Consider the following 20,085-nt stretch of genomic DNA (forward strand, 5'->3'; position numbering starts at 1 on the left):
AACTTTTATTAGTTCTATGTAACGGTTAAGTTTATTGGCTAGACATATGGCGATATTCAATAATTCAATATGTTGTGATATTGTAAATTTACAACATTGATATTGTTGACACTTCAAAATTCCATGACTGATTAGTTATTATTTAAAGTTTTAGAGTGTTTATTTGACACGTTAATGGTCCACATATTGATTGGAGATTCTGTGACTATCTATTGGGCTATCGAATGGCTCCAATAGGTAAACATTGCTTGATTTCACTAAACCCAAAATGAAAACTACATAAAATGTTAATTTCTTTGTTTTAAGGGCACCTATTTTATCTCTTTTACAAGATGTAAGAGAAGACTTTGGTGTTTCCAGAATGTGTCTGTAAAGTTTCAGCTCAAAATACTCATTAGATCATTTATTATAGCAAGTTAGTTTATTTAATGTATTTGTGGTGCACATTCAAGTCTTTCTGAAACGTCTCACAAATGCCATTTGCAGTACACACACACACACACACACACACACACGCAAATATGCACATCAATTGACACTATGCGGCTGTGATGATTATAGTGGTTAGGCTTGGCCGATGCCGACCAATTTGGCATCGTACGATGGCTAGTATGAAACATCGCGATGGACGATGGCATCGTCATCATAGGCGGCAGTGAATTAATTATGAATAATTAATTAATTCATAACGAATTAATTATTTGTAGCTTACCATTTTCACTACCTGACCCGCATGGTCTTTGTTTTACCCATAAACAAATCATACAGTAAATGAATAAAGATGAGTTACACACATAATTACCACCTGTCAATCACTTTTTCACTGGACTCGTGAATAGGCAAAGTGATCTGTGTCGTCATAATGGAGTTGACAAACTTGGTTGGTGAAAAAGGTGCTCAACCAACAAGAACCAGCCCACAGTATCTGAGGTGTTCGCTAAAATTACTAAGTACAAGTGTAAAAGTAAAATATTGAAACATTCTACTTACCCGCTGACTGCCTGGACCCGCTGTCTCGAGCGCATGACAGTGTGTGTGCGTGTGTGTATGTGTGTGTGCCTGTGTGTGTGGTCATGTGATGTGTGTTTTCAGCGGAAGTGTGGAAGGAGGGCTGCTCAGAAATGCTAAATGGCAGTGTGGATGTGGATCGTTTTCATTCTAAAATGCCATTTAAAAACTAAGACCTATTAGTGTAAAAAGGGCCTGAGGGTATATTTTTCGCGAGCGGATTTGCAACAGGTGCGGGGCGAAGGATCACGATGCCGGCACAGCATCGTGGTGTTCGTCGGCCATCGGCAATGGACGATGGCATCGTCTATCAGCCCAACCCTAATAGTGGTTAAGAATTACATAACGATTTACTCTCTTTTTTACAAACATTCACTTTATTTAAAACATTTTATACTTATACAATTAATTATTGTGGTGCAGCTGATCACAGAAAATTGAAACATGTTTTAATCCCAGTTTCTTTGCAAAAAAAAATTCTAAATATCTGTGTATATATGTAATTATGGAAACGTGGCACCTTTTAGTCAACTTTTAGTCAAACCGCACTCTTTTGTCACGTTGCGGTGGGCCTCAAAATATCTGGGATTTGGGTCCTATTTTATTTTTATTTTATTTATTTATTTATTTTATTATTTTTAACTTTGTTTATTTTGAACATTCAGTTGAGTACAATCATTCAGTATTTTAAGGTACATTGGTATCTCAGTATGTGAGCTTAGGTAGTATAAAAATTATGTATTTATTGTCAGGTGTATTTACTACACAGTAGTACTCAAATTTTGTAAATTATAAAATGAAAAACAGCATAAGAAAAAGTTAAAATAAAATATAATAATCAAAAATAAATGGAAATTAAAACACTATTTACATCCAGGGTTAGAACACGTCATAATATAATTCCTTCCAGAATAATCCCAAGTGACCATCTTCGTTATTCATAATATGAATAAGTGTAACCATATACATGTACACACATTAGCATATATTTATCTATCAGAACATCATCTTCTATTCATTTATAACAGGGGTGTCAAACTCAGTTCCAAAAGGGCCGAAGCACTGCACAGTTTAGTTCCAACCCTTCTCCAACACACTTACCTGTAGGTTTCAAACAAGCCTGAAGGACTCAATTAGTTTGATCAGGTGTGTTTAATTAGGGTTGGAACTAAACTTTTAAACGGCCCTTTTGGAACTGAGTTTGACACCTGTGATTTATAGCAACAAAGTCAGCTCTTCTAACTAAAATATATTCAACCCATTTCCTCCATTATCTCAGGAATATATAATGTTAGTAAACTTTGAAAAAGAGACTTGTGTTTCTTTCACTCCCATATAACAGTGAACACACTCTACCTGCACACAGTTCTGTCCAAACAGCTTACAAAAGTGTTTTTCATCATAGGTGCCCTTTAATGCCTAATAATGTGGCAGTTTAATTAAAGTCGTAGTTGAGTTAAAAATAATTTGTACGAAATCCAACCTTTTCTCGCTGTTATTACTGCATATGTTGAAAGCTTCAGAAATTAATCGGAAAAAGAACATTTAAAAGAGTCATAAACCTGTTACAGAGTCTAGTGTTCTCTTTACTCTTCCAACTGAACAAAGCGCTTAGAAAGTAACTTTTAGCTAAATAAGCACATATAATAGCTAAAGAGGCTTTGCGTTTACACAAATATTGAGACGAAGTCTTTCTTTATAAATGTCATTGTTTAGCGTATATGTCATTTAACATAAGTTTTGGCTTTATCTATTATTTAATATAGTGTTTTATTAGAGTAGTCTGAATTTTTTGATGCTATAGGAAGGATAAATATAGTGGGCATAGAAAAAAATGCACTACTCATTCTTTTCAATGGACTCCATGAACAGCGACTGACTGTCACACATATCTTGACAAAGGCAGTGGATGTGAAGACTGTAATCTGATTGTGTGTGAAAGGCAATGCTTTCAAATGCTTTCTCTAATGTAGAGCTGCAGACAGTTCAGAATTCAGATCACTGTTGTGTCCGAAATCAGTAATGTCTGAATTAGTAATACATTTATGTCAGTTGACTTCAAATCAAACGTTCCTTCTCTTGGTCTCATAAATGGTAAATTGAGCTGTGGTGAAAAATCAACAAACAATTGTGAGCTTAGTTTTTAACAGCAGAGTACTCTACTTGCATCCAATTTCTTACAAATACCACTTGAACCCAACAATAATTATTAAAAAGGTTAGGAAGTGAGTGTTCATTTTGAGCTGTTTACATTAATCTTGTGACTACTTACAAGACTACTTAGTCACCCAAGCACTCAAATACTGTTTCTTACAGTCCAAATGCTGCAATATTGGATGCAGCACATCTTTGCTTTGAGCCTGTTGCTGCTTTGTTTCAATGGTTACTTTTATTGTGTTCTCCTGTGCCTGGTTTAGTTCCAGGTTTAGCCATGTAAGTCCTCAGTTTGGTTCTTCCTTTGTTCTTTTTATTTGTTTTCAGCTGCAACACTAATTCTTGCCTCATGGATTCCAAGTCTTTTGCTTTTGTAAATATGTTGCAATTGAGATCTTCTTCTGTTACCGTGTGCATTTCTTCATCATGGCATTTTAGTGGGATTTTTGCTATTTTTGTCACCAATCCAGATATGGATTCTATCATTGTGTCATGCTGTTTTCCATGTTAAAAGGTGTTTTTGTCCTAACCACCCACAATGATGACATAAGAAGTCTTTGTTTTAGAAACAGTTTCAATTTCTTTGAAATTTCTTTTTCTCTGAAGTTGCTGGTTCAACAGCATAAACCAATATGATAATGAGCACCTCAGATGCTGATTATGTGTTTTATTCAGTGTTAAATGTTGCCAGCATGAGTGTGAATAGCATTTTTTTATATTTATTTATTAGATTATTAATCTGTCCATTTAGTTGGGCGTGCAGTGCACTTTTCTGAAGGGCTCTGGGATTTAAATTTTTCTGTCATGTCACGTCTGGTGTGGACAGCCAAATAGCTTTTTGCCAGAATCTTGTGTCACATGTTTTTTGGACACAGTGTAATACCAACTGTGGAGAACAAGTGGGATCATAGAATATTGACCCTTTTTACATTTTTGTGGTTTCTCAGCAGCAGAAGTTAGATAAACTTAGAGCGCAGTGAATGGGAGAGAACAACATATATTTTTTTACAATGCTATTTGCTGAACTAATAAAAGGATAAATCCATAATGTTATTAAGACTTTCAGAAAAAGGAAAACCATAGTGTGAGACTGATGACGGCAGCCAGAGGAGAAAATAATGTTAAATTTACTCTCAGCCCCATATAATTCGTTTTTTGTAATTTGACGCAAAGATGATATAATACATACATAAATGCATATTAATATTGATACATTTTTTAAAATCAAAATATTAAAAACTTTTAAGGATTTAAGATTATGATGACGGTTAAATGCGTCTTAACAGTCTTGTGAAAAGGGACTATAGAAATGACTGACCTTTTTTTTTAACCAAATGTTTGATATTTAGATATACATACAGGTGTGGTTTGAATTGGTTTCACATCCCCTAGTAGACAGTATTTCTGTCCAGATGCTGCATAACTAATTAAAAATGCTACCTGGATGGTTTCCATCTTAAACTGATCTGTGTGGCGGCAGAAGTTGGCAGCCATGTCTGTCAGTACTCCGAGGCTTTCTGGTTCTCAGAGCTGCAGTCATTAGACACGTACACATGATTAATGTGAGGCGTGACTCGGCTGCTTCTGCTGGCTGCTGATATTGATGGGCCTCTGACACCAATTACAGCTGAATAATTAGCTGATTGACTTGCTGCTTGGGAATTCTGTTGCACATAACACAAATGCTGAAGGATGCAGGAGGCCTGAACACCATAAGCTTGGGCATCCTGTTCTGACAACCATCTGAACACAGGTTAGACCTGGATGAGGACTCGCAGCTTAATCTAAGTGCGGCGTAATCGCACCAAAATAAAGAACAAAACAAATAAATCATCAGAGTAGCATTCAACAGGATGCCCTGGTTATCTAATTCAGGAGGGATTTTTAGTCCTTATCAGATGCTTACAATGTAAATGATTAGGCAAATATAACGAACATTCCTGTGTTTGGGTTAGGGTGGACTGATTTGGTCTCATTTATTGACCTAATGGCCACCATTATAAAAGGATTTCTAGTTCTATTTTTCCTGCAAATAGGAACTCTAAAATGATGTCCTGATGGCAGCAGCTGAAACACAGAGTACAATGGGTGATCTGGGGTGCATAGGATACCCTGAGCTCTCTTTAAAACATAATTAAGGTAAATTACTATTGGACCAGTTTGGTTAAAACCGATGATCTTGCCTGCCACCTTCACCAGTCTACTCAACCTGTTCTTATTTGACAGACTCAGATTACCGTACCAAGCTACAATGCACAAAGATAAAATAGATTAAATAAATTTCTTTATAAAACAGTGTCATCATAGAGGTGCAAACCTGAAACGAAAGTTTCCTCAGAAAAAAACAGCCTTTGTTAAACTTTTTTTTTATAGACAACCTGGGTGTTCGAAAGAAATGTCAACATATTGTCAATAACGACCCCTAGATATTTATGTGTGTCAACAATTTCAATGTCCAAACCTTTCATATTTGTTATGCTGGGGGTTGGGGAAGCCTTCCTGTAATCTATGTACAAAATCACCATGTATTTTGTTTTATTTACATTCAACTGGAGAGAAAATCTATCACACCAGGAAGTAAATTCTTCCACAACAGGGCCATGCCCTAAATCCTGATTGTGGAGAAGACTCACAATCACCGAATCATTAGCATATGTTATGATATGACAGTTCCCTTACATACTCCGACAATCATTATACATGATGAACAGAAGAGATGAGAGGCAACAACCTTGAGGGGACTCAAATACTGAAAGTCAGATAGAGTACCACTGACTCTGACACACTGCAGACATCCTATTAAAAAATCCAGAATTCATCCACAAATATTAAGACTAAGAAGAAGTTTAAAAGAGAAGTTAAAAAAAATATTCTCAACCTACAAATGTGGCTTCATAGTATTAAAAGCAGAAGAGAAATCAATAAACAACAATCTGGCATGGGTCTTAGGCTTTTTCAGATGATTTAACAGTAGCTGCAACCCAGTTGCTGGGGAATGTGCCATAATAATAATAATAATAGTAATAATAATATTAATAATAATAATAATAATAATTATTATTATTGCAAAAAAATTATAACTGTAATAATAACAATACAATGATGATAATAATAACAAAATATAATAATAATAATAATAATATTATTATTGTTGTTGTTGTTGTTGTAAAACAATTAAGAAAATATTAAGAATATTTAGAAGAATGAAAATACTAATATTTACAAGAAATAACTATTCCCAAGCCAATTATTTACTTACATTAAATTCATAATACGGTGCATACAGAGCTTTATAGAAATGTATTCAAATACTCTAAACAATTCTAAAACATGCTCATTTCTGAATAAAACCCCTTTATACATTATTATATTATTTATATTCATTAAAGTATTATCTATTGCAGCCTTTCTGTTAATATATTTCATTGAATATTATTAGTTGAGTGAAGAGTCAAGTAATAATTTATTGACACATGCCATTTCATAGGGCTGCTCAATTCACAAGGCAGTCACACTTACAGACGAAGATAGGAAATGTCCCGACTGACCTTCATCCACCTTGTTACCTTGATAATGAGCTATAGGGGGTATTTCCTGGTCAGAGAGCCGTCGGGCCACAGACGGAGCTACAGATGGAGAGGCTCCGCTAAGGGCACGGAGGCCACCGTTACAAAAAAGAGGACATTTACAGGGTCTTGGCTGCAGGGTTGAATTTAACAGACGGAACTTAGTTCAACAGCAATGAGTCACTGCATAAACTAGACACAAACTAGACAAAGACTAGATAGTTTGGAAATCAGATAACAAGTAGGGAAGAGAGCTTGGGGAGAAAGTGTAAGGAAGACATACGAGTTTGTCGGAGAAGAAAAAGAGTAGGAGACAGAGATGCAATATTCAGCAGTGCTGCTCCGAACGGGACGTCACTTTCGATGACGCATGGACTCCAGAGACATGGAGGAGGGTTAGAATCGCTCCGCAGAGCCTGGCAAAAGTTCCTCGTATAATTACCACCCTGTCTAGGATGTATGCTGTAATTTGATTCATGTCAAAAACCTGTCATATATTTTTTTGCTGGCATCACTTTGAGAAGAATGAAAAAAGACATGACAATTTTGGGTGCTATTAGAAAGAAAAGAAGACAAGAAAAACACCTCGTATCTAATCCTTCCTGTCTGGTGCCCTTGGACCGTGTCCTTTTATGTATGACACACTCTGCAGGGTCGAGCTGTGAACAGTTGAGGTGTTCTTTTGCTCAGACCTCTGACGAATCAGTTTGCCTGTGTTGATTAAATGTGTGCCCAGCTCTGTTGCCATATTAAAAAGAGGAAAGATCAATAAGTCTGCTTCAGTGGGAGTATAAATTCTTCTCTGCTTTCTTACATGAGAACGAAATCATTTGTACATGTATGTTTATTTAGAGTTAAATTTTAGATATGATTTTTGAGACATGGGACAAAACGTGCACCAATTATGACTGCGAATGTGTATTTTAAAATGTAAAATTCCCTTTCAATCTTTTTTTTTTTGCATAAATGATTCATGGTTCATAAGAATTCATTATTTAACATGAATTGGGACAATTTTTTTGGAGAGTGCTTCTGCATAAAATATTATAGACCAATTACAAGCACAGATGATTACAACAGAACAAAGTTACCAATGAAATAGGCATTTTCGGTGGAGTCTAAGAGTATTGATGTACAGAAATATCATAACCTAATGTAAGAATAACACTATTCTATAAATAGTTAGGTACAATTGATCTTTGTTCAAGCTGCAAATGTTATAATTTATTGTGCATAAATGGTTTAAATCCACTTAAAATCTTACACAGAGATAAAAAAATAATTCACTACGTTAGATTAGGGTTTAAACTTTCCATACAATCCAGGCATGGGCGGTACACATTTCTGATGGTATGATAACCAGTGTTTGGCATTACATGAGTAACGTAATACTTTTCTATAACGAGCAAAGTAACACATTATTTTTGAAAATGAAGTAAAAATATTTAAGTTACTGTAATGTAATGTGAGTTACTTTTTAGTTTAGTTAATTCGCTTTTAAAAATTGCTGAATAAAAACAAACATAGACACGTTAAACACCACACACAGAAATGAAGATGGCAGAGCCTTGCTTTTCCGTGATGGAAAATTCTCATTATTTCGAAAACATGGAAGAAAAGGGAAAGAGGATAATCTGAATTAACAGTGATTTTACTTTTTAATAAGACAACAAGTACAAAAGTAGCAAACACATTGCTTTAAACTTTTATTAATCTGTATATATGGTTTGCATAGCTCTGGGGTCAGAAAGTTCTCCGAAGATAACATTATTTTTTTTTAAATGAAGGTTGTACAGTATGTTGTTAATTGCAGACCTCTATTTAAAAAAGATGAAAAAGCCCTGATAGTTCTGAAAGAGATCAAGCCTCAGTCAGATCAGAAAATATAACTGAAAGTTCTGTAACACATTACTTACTATAAAAACTAACTAAGTAACGCAAGTAGTTACTTTTTGGGGAAGTAGCTCAATTTTGTAACTCATTACTTTCTAATGTAACTTTCTCCAACACATGATAACCTTGGATAAAAATACCACGGTTTCACTGTATTATAGTATTGTGATTGCTGCTCTAAAATAAGTTATTTTTTAAATGTCTTTTAAATGTTTTTTCCCCATTGAACACAATATATTTTTTTTTAGGAAAGAGTTATAATATTTTCAAACAGTAAACAGGTCAGGTTAAATAGTCAAAATAAATAATTGAGTTCAGTTCTCTTCATTAGTTAAAAAAACAGCTTTCTTTACAACACATAAAGAATATATATTTAAAAAAAAAACCTTACATATACTAATTTTAGCAGTTTTAAAATCTTGACTTTTCCAAACCGCGACAAACCTTGAAATCATTATCGTCCATGCCTAGACTCCACAAAACACATGTTCTAAACTTATTCCTAGTTTCACTGCAGATCCTGCGATTCGACTATTGCGAGATTCGTATGTTACAATATCAATGCTGAAAAGATATATTGTGCAGCCCCACTTTTAGGTTTAGGTTTTTTTTTTCAATTAAAATAATGTTAGGAATTAAAAATTGAATCCATTTAACACAGCAATCCCCATTTGATTCATCCTTATCATCATTATATTAAATGTATGCCACTTATTGCCTTCTCACAGGATCTAAAACACTGTGTACACAGGGAGGGGTTCAAATGTTATTTGATGTTATTTAATTAATGAAAAATAGATAGTTATTTTTTAATTATTTTTATCAAAGGCAACACTCGCATATCTTACATCAAAGCAAGGTTGTTGTGTACCCATTTCATACCATCAGGCATTTATTAAAACATAATAAATCAGCCAATATCAGGGGCAGTTGTCTCAAAGGCCCGCCTTGCCACAGTCCACCCCTGCATAATACATCAGTGTCAGACAGCTTCTGCTAAGGTTTATAATATTTTTAAGTATGGTTAATTGCATATCATGTGTCCCCTCGCAATCATAATATGTCCACATCATTATGTAATGAAATTGTTAAAATAATTAATTTAGCTGTTTTATTTTTGCAGAATATTTGTTGGTCACATGTAAAACTGTAATGTGTCTGCTAACATGAGAATGTATTGTGAAATGTTCTTGACTACTATTGTTCCTAATATTATCTGTTATTTGTGTTTGGAGTTGGGAGGTTGTATATTAAAGGATTGCTCAGTAGCTTCGCACAGTATTTTCATTGTAGTTTTAAAAGCTTAGTACGTTGGTTTCAAAAATATAGATTCATGTATTTTTTATTATTTAATAATTTTCTTTTATTTGATCAATTTTATCTAACTTCTCAAGAATTTGTGTATTCTATTGTGCACTCCCAAACAGACTCTGGTACAGTTTTATTGAAATATTAATGCAACAAGCCAAAACATCAAAATGAACTAAAAACGGGACTCGATGTCACAAGGTGTGAACATAAAAATAACAGAATCCCCAAACATTTGTTTTCTCTCCTTATAGTCACAATGTTGCCCATCACAGTGTAACACAGGATGCAGAAAATATGTTTGTGTGATGGAGAAACTACTTGACTCCTTTACACATTTAAGATGATCAGGAGTACTGAACTGATAAAAATACCATCACATCAACTTATATTACCTTTAGATTATCCCATAACAATGACAGTGAAGGCTAAATAAAAATCAAGACTAAATGTTGTATTTTTAATATGTTATTACCAAAGCAATAGAACCATTGAATTGTGACACACAAGAATGTGCATGCATCATTCATGTAATATTCCTACTGTAGATCTATATTAGGGTATCCGCAGGGTCTTAAAAAGTCTTAAAATGACTTACATTCTAAAAACAAATAGTGTATACAACTAGAGTTTTTTTGTTTCGGCACATTAAAGTATGTTGCTGAGAAATAATTACATTTGATATTTATTTTTAGTGGCAAGCAAAAATAAATTCCATTGGCCCAACCAGGCCATTAGTGTAATGTGATGGGACCTTGACAAAGGAGGTGCGGATCCAAATGCAGGGTTTATTCAAAAATGGTCAGGCAAGCAACAGTCAACAGTGTCAAACAGATTTATACAGGCAATCCAGAGTCGTGGTCATTAAACAGGCGAATGATCAGTATAGCAATTTAAACAAACAAAACAAAGTGAAGGTCAAAACAAAATGTCACAGTACAGTTAAGCAAGACTCTGCACTGGTGTATCAGCAGAAAACTGGAACAAGTGTGAGTGTGTGGTGCATGGCAGGTTTTGTAGTCTATATGGCGACAGATTTTTAGTTCTGATTCAAAGTAAATGGTTCCAAGCAATCTACAATGCTGGTGATTGTAACAATTAGAAATAATCAGTAGTTTTTAGCCCTGTATAAATCTAAAATTTAATTTATAATGGTCTTAAAGGGGCCTTAAAAAGTCTTTAATTTGACTCAACAAAATCTTCAGAAACCCTGTATATACTATAGAACTATACACTCTAAACAACTATAGAGGCTTAAATTATCAATATTGCTTAAACTATGCCTAGTTACAGAGCCATTACAAATCCTGTGTACATACTTTTTAAAAATTATTTATCAGACCTCTTATTCTATGCTTACTAGACCTAAAGGCATACACATACATATGTGATTTCTGATACATCTCTAGTGTTCTACGCATTTCATCCAAAGCCTTTTGTTTTGCTTTTAAACATATATGAACTAACTAAAATCATTCAGTATGGTGATTTGGAACTGTCAAACCTGCCTGGAACTTCTTTAGTTCCCTGTAAATGATTAATCAGTCATGTTTATCTGTCTCGTAATTTGGAGGACTGATTTCAGTGTGCTCTGGTGGAAAATATTCATTTCATTTGTCAAGTTCTGTCTTTTTATGAGTTTACTCTTTCACAATAATGGATTTTCTCTTGGATGTCAGCGACACACTGGTGCGTTTCTGGCTGTGTTTTCTTTATGTAATCTTTGCATGTTGTGGCCACTTTGCTTCGCCGCTGGTGTCAGCAGGAAAGTTTCATGCTCACCTGATCTCATTGGACACACTTCAGGGGGTTAGACTTTCTTGAGCCTTTTAGTTTCCAGTCAGGCAGTCGCCGCGGTTGAAGGGAATCTAATTTAAACATTGAAACATTAAGCAGCCTCTATTGGTTGACTGGCCTCAAATGGCAGACATACGACTCCCATCTTCTCTCTCAAGGCAATCACAGCCCTCTCTGGAGTCATATATTTCAAAACCGATGTGACTTCCTTGGTATGTGTTTGTTTGTGTGTGTGTGTGTGTGTGTTGCCCTTATACCATAGAGCTAAAACGCTTCATTAGGCCATGCTTCTGGAGAGTGAAAGGTTCAGCAGAGAATTGTTTGCAGTGGAGTAAAAGGTCCTGATCTCATCTTATCAGCCTGGTCTTAGCTGGTCAGGCTGGAAAATGACCAGCTAAATCCATCTAAAACCAGCTTGACCAGCCTGGTTTAAGCTGGACATAGCTGGTTTTGGCTGGGCTTCCAGCCTGACCAGCTAAGACCAGGCTGGAAATGGCTGGAAACCAGCCTGGAAATGGCCAAAACCCCTCTAAAACCAGCCTGGTCGACCAGCTAAAACCAGCCAACCAGCCTAAGCTGGTTTAAGCTGGATTTTTCAGCAGGGTGGCAATGGGTGCAGGTTTCCAGCTTTCTTCAAAACATCTCCTCTTGTGTTTAACAGAAGAAAGAAACTCATAAAGGTTTGATTCAAGTAAAGCAGGTGTGTCCAAACTCAGTCCTGGAGGGCCGGTGTCCTGGAGAGTTTAGCTTCAACCCTAATCAAACACACCTGAACCAGCTAATTAAGCTCTTACTTGATATACTAGAAACTTCCTGTCAGGTGTGTTAAGGCAAGTTAGAGCTAAACTCAGCAGGACACAGGCCCTGCAGGACCGAGTTTGGACACCCCTGAAGTAAAAGGTGTGAAAATGATGACCGAATTTAAAATTTTGAATGAACTATCCCTAGTTTTATTCTGCTCTAGTTTGTATTTGCTTTTACTGTAGATTCTGCTCTCACAGTGTGTGTAATGGATCATACTGATTACATGCCAGGATCTTGAGGTGTGAATATGCATTCTCTGTGTATGTGTGTGCCTATTTTTGCTCAGAGTTTTTTATTGTATTTCTTTCTAAGTGCATTATGAAAGAGTTCACTTTTTGTTTTCATCCTGATTCTGGAATAGTTCTCTGTAGAGACCTGTTGGGTCTGACCCATGATTGTTGTTGCCTAAATAACACTGAGAGATTTGCTTTGAAATTCATTTCCATATGAGGATATTGACAAAGTTTATCAGTGTTTCAAAGATCCAACTAGAAACTTTCTACCTAAATGCATGACGTAGTTAGTGACCTTCTGTTAGATTAATTGCTTTTGATTTGAGACTGTTTGCATGGCAGTATTGTAGCTTGCCTCTTTTTATGAGACTGCAAACTATTTTCTTCAGTAATTTCTCTTTAATTAATGATATCTTTGACTCCTGTTCATCGTACATGGTCCTTGGGTTTAACTGTAAATTATCCTACAGGGTTATGCAATTTCCCTGCAGCTGCTCACCCTGCATCCTCCTCTGTTTTTCTAATGTGACTTCAACAAGGTACTGGAAATATTCCTTAGAGATTTTGGTCCATATTGACATGATAGCATCATGCAGTTGCTGCAGATTTATAAGCTGCACATGCATGATGCGAATTTCCCGTTTCAACACATCTCAAAGGTTCTTTATTGGATTAAGATCTGGGGACTATGGAGGCCTTTTGGAGTACAGTAAACTTATTGTAATGTTCAAGAAACCAGTCTAAGATGATTTGCACTTTACGACATTGCACGATATCCTGCTGGAAGTAGCCATCAGAAGAAGGGTAAAATGTGGTCATAAAGAGATGGACATGGTCAGCAACAATACTCAGGTAGGCGTTTGCATTGACACAATGGTCAATTGGTACTAAAGGGCCCAAAGTCTGGCATGAAAGTATCCCTCACACCATCACACAACCACCACCAGCCTGAACAGTTGATATGTATCCGTGCTTTCATGTTGTTGATGCCAAATTCTGACCCTACAATCCGAATGTCGCAGCAGAAATCGAGACTAATCACCAGGCAGGGCTTCCAATCTTATTTTGTCCAATTTTGGTGAGCCTAAGCAAGTAGCCTTAGTTTCCTGTTCTTAGCTGAGGAGTGGCACCCATTGTGGTCTTCTACTGCTGTAGCCCATCCGCCTCAAGGTTCGACGTGTTGTGCGTTCAGAGATTCTCTTCTGCACACCTTTCTTTTTATCAGCTCGAACCAGTCTGGCCATTTTCCTCTGACCTCTGGCATCAACAAGGTATTTTTGCCCACAGAACTGCTGCTCCCTGTATATTTTCTCTTTTTCTGACCATTCACTGCAAACCCTAGAGTTGGTTGTGCGTGAAACTCCCAGTGGATCAGCAGTTTCTGGAATACTCAGACCAGCCCATTTGGCACCAACAATCATGCCACATTCAAAGTCACTTAAATTACCTTTCTTTTCCATTCTTATGCTTGGTTTGAACTGCAGCAAATGGTATTGACCATGTCTACATGTCTAAATGCATTGGGTGGTTAATGAGCAGTTGGACAGTTGGATGTGTACCTAATAAAGTGGCCGGTGAGTGTATATTCTCTCATTGTATATCAATCAGCATATGATTTGATACTGCTTCCCACCATGGCCAACCAACAAAATAACCAGTATGGTAGACCATATTTATTTTGAATGTATACTGGTAAGAACCAGGTTTTGCAGATTCACAAGAAACTATTGTTTCCACTGGTCTAAGTGGGCCTTTTCAGTAAAGATTGGCCATCTAAGATGAGTAAAATTTGCAAGACACCTTTAGGATTTTAGCTTCAAATAATCCACTACACATATGCAATATATTGCATTTGGACAACAAGAGACCTATAACAATTAAAATTTAGTCACTGTTTTAAGTATCCGATTAGATCAATGTTTTTATTTTCATTAAAAGAGAGAAAATAGCATAAAATATAAAACTATAATCAAAAAGAATTGATACTTTCCATCAAGTGAATCTTTAAAAGAGATGTATCTTCAAGCTTCATTTGAGTTCTGAGAGTACCATTATGGGGCATGGATGGAGAAATCACTTACTCATTCCATTCATTCCTTTTGCAGAAAGAGGATTACATGTAGTAGCCTTCCAAATCCTGCTCAATGATTCCCTCATAGTACATCAAAAGTGCCTGAAAATCTGGGATTATTTCTGGGACAAAGGGAATGAGGTGATGGGACTGAAGTCCAGAAAGCAAGTAGAAGTGGACTTTTATTATTAGCTAGGAAAGAAACATGGCAAAAATACATAATCTACTTATGGTAATACTGCAGTGTTTGAACGTAGTTTTATCCATGTTGGTCACATGTTTTGTAAGTGCTGGAGTACTTACAATTAAAAGGTTTGAGATCACATTATTGCTTTAAATAATGACCATTGCATAAAACAATTTTATTCTAACAATTCTAGTCATTTGCTTTATTATATGGGTTTTATGACATCACACCAATATTCTGCCTGTGCAAACATACTTGAGCACCCATGAATTCACAGAATGGAATGATAATAGAGATGTGTGATTTGGGAAAAATATCTAATTACTCTATAAATATACACACGATACACCCTATAGATACACACACACACATAAACTACATACATTTGCACACTTGATACACTCCATACCCTATACACATGCTCATATGATCCACTCCACACAAATGGACATATGATAGACTTTATACATATACACACACATGATACCCACATCCTTTTTATATACACAGGCAGACATGACAAACTCTATACATGAACACATGATACACTATATACACATACACACCATATTCATATACACACATGATACACTGCATACATATACAAACTTAATGCATTCAATACATATACACACATGACACTATACATAGGCACACATGATAGACTTTATACATATACACACCTTATACATACACACACATCCTATACATATTCACATGCAGATATGACACACTCTATACATATACACACATGACAAACTCTATACATATACACACATGATGCACTCCTGTAAGGTTTGGGATAGAACCCGGGTCTCTGGTGTGAAAGGAGAGTGACATACCCACTGGAAGTTGATGAACATAGGCATGATACAGTCCAGACATAGGCCCACTCTATACATATACATATGCACACATGATACACTCTATACACATACACACATTATACACTCTATACATACACACATTATATTCAAATACACACATGATACACTCTATACATATACACAAATGACACAGGCACACATGATGGACTTTATACATTTACACACACAATACCCACATCCTTTTCATATCCACAGGCAGACATGACACTCTATACATATGCACACATGACAAATTCTATTCATATACACATGATACGCTATATACACATTTACACCATATTTATATACACACATGATACATTGCATACATATCTTGATATACTCTATACATATACACACATGGCAGACTTTATACATATACACACACATGAAACCCACATCCTATCCATATTCACAAGCAGACATGATACACTCTATACATATGCACACATGACACACCTTATTCATATACACACTGTCAGGTCTGGGATAGAACCCGGGTCGCTGGTGTGAAAGGTGAATGACATACCCACTGAGCGTTGATGAATGTAGACATAATACAGTCCAGACATAGGCCCACTCTATACATATACACATGATACACTCTATACTTATACACACACGTTACACACCATATTCAAATACACACATGATACATTCTTTACATATACACAAATGACACTTTATACATAGGCACACACACACATGATACCCACATCCTTTTTATATACACAGGCAGACATGACACACTCTATACATATGCACACATGACAAACTATACATATACACATGATACACTCTATACACTGCATACATATACAAACTTAATACATATACACACCTTATACATATACACACACACACGATACCACATCCTATACATATTCAAAGGCAGGCATGACACTCTCTATACATATACACACATGATACACTCCTGTCAGGTCTGGGATAGAACCCGGGTCTCTGGTGTGAAAGGTGAGTGACATACCCACTGAGCCACTGGAAGTTGATGAACATAGACATGATACAGTCCATACATAGGCCCACTCTATATACACATGCACACAATACATATACACACTTGATACACATATTACACACCATATTCAAATACACACGATACACTCTATACGTATACACAAATGACACTTTATACATAGGCACACATGATGGACTTTATACATATACACACACCCTTTTAATATCCACAGGCAGACATGACACACTCTATACATATGCACACATGAAAAATTGTATACATATACACGATACGCTCTATACACATGATACACTGCATACATATACAAACTTAATACATATACACACATGACACTATACATATACACACCTTATACATATACACACACACACGATACCAGATCCTATACATTTTCACAGGCAGACATGACATACTCTATACATATGCATACATGACAAACTCTATACATATACACACATGATACACTCCTGTCAGGTCTGGGATAGACCCCGGGTCTCTGGTGTGAAAGGTGAGTGACAACCACTGAACCACTGGAAGTTGATGAACATAGACATGATACAGTCCAGACATAGGCCCACTCTATAAATATACATATGCACACATGATACACTCTATACATATACGCATATTACACACCATATTCAAATACACACGATACACATACGACACTTTATACATAGGCACACATGATGGACTTTATAAATATACTGTGTGTAAGGATACCCACATCCTTTTCATATCCACAGGCAGACATGACACATTCTATACATATGCACACATGACAAATTGTATACATATACACATGATACGCTATATACACATATACACCATATTCATATACACTGCATACATATACAAACTTGATACACTCTATACATATGCACACATGATAGACTTTATACATAAACACACATGATACCCACATCCTATCCATATTCACAAGCAGACATGACACACTCTATACATATACACACATTACACACCACATTCATATACGCACAATACACTCCTGTCAGGGCTGGGGTAGAACCCGGGTCGCTGGTGTGAAAGGTGAATGACATACCCACTGAGCCACTGGAAGTTGATAAACATAGACATGATACAGTCCACACATAGGCCCACTCTATACATATACACATGATACATTCTATACTTATACACACCATATACAAATACACACATGATACACTCTATACATATACACAAATGACACTTTATACATAGGCAGACATGATAGACTTTATACATATACACACACACGATACCCACATCCTTTTAATATACACAGGCAGACATGACACACTCTATACATATGCACACATGACAAACTCTATACATATACACATGATACACTGCATACATATACAAACTTAATACAAATACACAGGCACACATGAAATACTTTATACAGACACACATGATATGACATCGTATAAATATTCACAGGCAGAAGTGACATACTCTCTACATGTGCACACATGACAAACTCTATACATATACACATGATACACTGCATACATATACAAACTTAATACATATACACACGACACTACACACATGAAATACTTCATACATATACACACCTTATACATATACACACACATGATACAACATCCTATACATATTCACAGGCAGACATGACATACTCTATACACATACACATATGATACACTCCTGTCAGGTCTGGGATAGAACCCGGGTCACTGGTGTGAAAGATGAATGACATACCCACTGAGCCACTGGAAGGTGGTGAACATAGATGTGATACAGGCAGACATGACACACTCTACACATATGCACACATGACAAATTGTATACATATACACATGATACGCTATATACACATTTACACCATATTCATATACACACGATACACTCTATACATATACACAAACGACACTTTATACAAGTAAACACACATGATACCCACATCCTTTTTATATACACAGGCAGACATGACACACTCTATACATATGCACACATCACAAACTCTATACATATACACATGATACACTCTATACACATGATACATATACAAACTTAATACATATACACACGACACTATACATAGGCACACATGAAATACTTTATACATATACACACATGATACAACATCCTTTACATATAAACATGCAGACATGACATACTCTATACATATACATATACACTGCTGTCAGGTCTGGTATAGAACCCGGGTCACTGGTGTGAAAGGTGAATGACATACCCACTGAGTCACTAGAAGGTGATGAATAAAGACATGATACAGTCCAGACAAAGGCCCACTCTATACATATACATATGCACACATGATACACTCTATACATATACACACTTGATACACTCTATACATATACACATACGCATTTTACACACCATATTCAAATACACACATGATACACTCTATAATATACACAAATTACACTTTATACATAGGCACACATGATGGACTTTATACATATACACACGATACCCACATCCTTTTCATATCCACACACTCTATACATATGCACACATGACAAATTGTATACATATACACGATACACATTTACACCATATTCATATACACACTGCACACATATACAAACGTGATACAGTCTATACATATACAAAAATGGCAGACTTTATACATATACACACACATGATAACCACATCCTATCCATATTCACAAACAGACATGACAAACTCTATACATATGCACGCATGACACACATATATTTATATACGCACAATACACTCCTGTCAGGTCTGGGATAGAACCCGGGTCGCTGGTGTGAAAGGTGAATGACATACCCACTGAGCCACTGGAAGTTGATGATCATAGATATGATACAGTCCAGACATAGGCCCACTCTATACATATACACATGATACACTCTATACTTATAGTCACCATATTCAAATACACAAATGATAATACACAATCTATACATATACACCCATGACACTTTATACATAGGCACACATGATAGACTTTATACATATACACACATCCTTTTTATATACACAGGCAGACATGACACACTCTATACATATGCACACATGACAAACTCTATACATATGATACACTCTATACACTGCATACATATACAAACTTAATACATATACACACATGTTGTGAAAGGTGAGTGACATACCCACTGAGCCACTGGAAGTTGTTAACATAGACATGATACAGTCCAGACATAGGCCCACTCTAT

The 20,085-nt window shown here is 35.9% G+C and overlaps 2 protein-coding genes and 1 long non-coding RNA gene across 4 annotated transcripts in view; 2 read left to right on the plus strand and 1 right to left on the minus strand.

Annotated features, from left to right (window-relative positions):
* The window catches only part of rab6ba (RAB6B, member RAS oncogene family a), a 213,720-nt gene that overhangs the window by 40,242 nt on the left and 153,393 nt on the right, over positions 1-20,085 (plus strand).
* The window catches only part of LOC141386287 (uncharacterized), an 816,166-nt gene that overhangs the window by 30,416 nt on the left and 765,665 nt on the right, over positions 1-20,085 (plus strand). The gene's annotated exons all lie outside the window — the stretch shown is intronic.
* On the minus strand, positions 1,664-6,064 carry LOC141386404 (uncharacterized). The gene is made up of 3 exons (XR_012408358.1): positions 5,125-6,064; positions 2,217-5,020; positions 1,664-2,019 (listed from the first exon to the last, which is right to left on the minus strand). It is a non-coding gene; the product is annotated as an uncharacterized lncRNA (long non-coding RNA).

The sequence above is a fragment of the Danio rerio genome, chromosome 6, assembly GCF_049306965.1.
Source record: "Danio rerio strain Tuebingen ecotype United States chromosome 6, GRCz12tu, whole genome shotgun sequence".
In the NCBI taxonomy this organism is placed as follows: domain Eukaryota; kingdom Metazoa; phylum Chordata; class Actinopteri; order Cypriniformes; family Danionidae; genus Danio; species Danio rerio.